Here is a 2,033-nt window from a genome sequence, read left to right as displayed (position 1 = left end):
GCTTATAGCAGAAACCAGGAAGCGAGGGTGAAACCTCTTGGGCCAGCATTACTATCCCCAAGTCTAAGGGGGCAGGAAAGGGAGTAGTTTCCAGAATTTGGTGAGAGCTGAAACTGTAGGAGAAGGCTACCCAGCAGGACGGTAGCCTTCTGTAAGAAAAATGCAACCACTGGCCCTGGCCGGTGTGGCTCAGTTGGTTGGAGCATCGTCTGTGCACCAAAGCATAGTGGTTTGAGTCCCAGTCAGGGCACACACCTAGGCTGTGGGTTTGATCCCCAGTTGGGGCATGTATGGGAGGCAACCGATCCATGTTTCTTTCTCACATCAATGTTTCTCTCTCTCGCTCTCCACCCCCTTCCTCTCTCTCTCTAAAAATCAATTAAAATTTTTAAAAAATAAATAAGTAAAGCAGGTGTTATCAGCATTTCATTAAAAAAAAGTGCAACCACTGACAACCAATATCCCTGCAAGGAGGGCTCTGGAAGAATAAATGCCCCATCTTACCACCTACTGCTACTTCCCTCCCTCCAACCCGTGTAGACTTAAGTATTGGTTTTGCCAGCATTTAAATGATTTTTAAAATGGTACCAAACAGTTCAACCTTTCAGCTCTTTAGGGATGTCATTTGTAGCTTACTCTTCTTGACGGTTCATTGAGAGAAAATTTTTCTTAAAATAGCTGTCCTGCTGAGGCCGTCGTGAGGTTCTTTTATGGGAGAGAGGGCCTGCACCTGTGTTAGATCCTTTTTCACAATGAAGCATTCTCTTTTTTGTTAAATGGAGCTTTCCAGATGCCTACTGGTCTACCCACAGCCTGCATTCTAACAGCCTTGCTCATGGAGGTTGTGGGTGCCAATGTCAGGAGAATACACTTTCCTGAATGATCTTGGGCCTTCTGTCCTTCTAGAAACACTTACGATGGCCCAGCCCAGCCCTAAATTCAGCCAGAGAATTTGAACAACACCCTTCCTTCTGGAGCTGCTTTAGCTCACCTGAGGCTTTTAAGACCCAGGAGTCCTCGCCAGAGAAAGGGCCACCTGAATAGGACTGAGCTTACAGGATACATGACTCAGCCTGCGAAGCTGTTAAGAGTGTGCTTGCACTCCCAGAGAGCCTGTGCCAAGTTGGAGATTTCAAACATCTCATTAGAGCCTTGTTGTTCTAGCGAGCTCAGCCCTGCCCAGTGTCTGCCACCCAGGCATCCTCTCCCTGGCACATCAGGTAGGTCATGATCAATCATGAATGCTAGAGCTTAAAAGCTTCTTCTTGAGAAATAAGTATTGGCTGTTGCCTAATCCGGTTGCTCTTGATGTTCGCACCTATGCAGAATAGCGCCTTTCTCTGCTGGCTGTACAAAAGTCCAGCTCATAAATATTCCCAAGGTAATTTTAAAACACCTGTCAACCAGAACTTATGTAGACTGTCTTCTCTATATGTTAGAAGAATATATGATGTTCTGTTCCAAGGCATCTAATATTGGAAAGAAGCAATTGACTAGTCTAGGCTCTGGAAGTACTGGCCGAACATCAAATTAAAATAATGGTGTGTCCGTGGGGGTGGGAGGTCCAAGGCAGCTGGTCACAAGGGCACTCGAATAGGATAAATGCAGCCCATCTTCCTGGAGCACCAATTTTGTTAAACATTTTCAGAGGGAAAACATTTTTATTTATAACACATTATGAAACAGACTATGAAATTCACATGGAACTTAAATATAAATTGCAAATCTCTGAAGAAATTTTAGCTTACAGCTGGCCTTTTTGGGCTACAACCTCTTCTCACCCACCCCCAGCTCGTAATCACATGAGTGTTTTCATGGCAAAGCTGAAGAAGCACGGGGTTGGAAAGTGCTTTGCTGGCGGGACAGCTCCACAGATGAGAGGAAGACAAAAATATGATGGGAAGACCAAATACCAGGGCCCCACCTCTCAGCTGTTTGCATGAATACCTCCCCCCGCCCCGCTCAGGAGCAGGGATCTCAGTGTGCTTATATGGCAAGTTCATAGAGAGCCACCCAGGCAAATGGGTTTAATA

This window comes from Myotis davidii, unplaced genomic scaffold, assembly GCF_000327345.1.
Source record: "Myotis davidii unplaced genomic scaffold, ASM32734v1 scaffold9, whole genome shotgun sequence".
Classification (NCBI taxonomy): Eukaryota; Metazoa; Chordata; class Mammalia; order Chiroptera; family Vespertilionidae; genus Myotis; species Myotis davidii.
Note: the sequence above shows the minus strand (reverse complement) of the source record.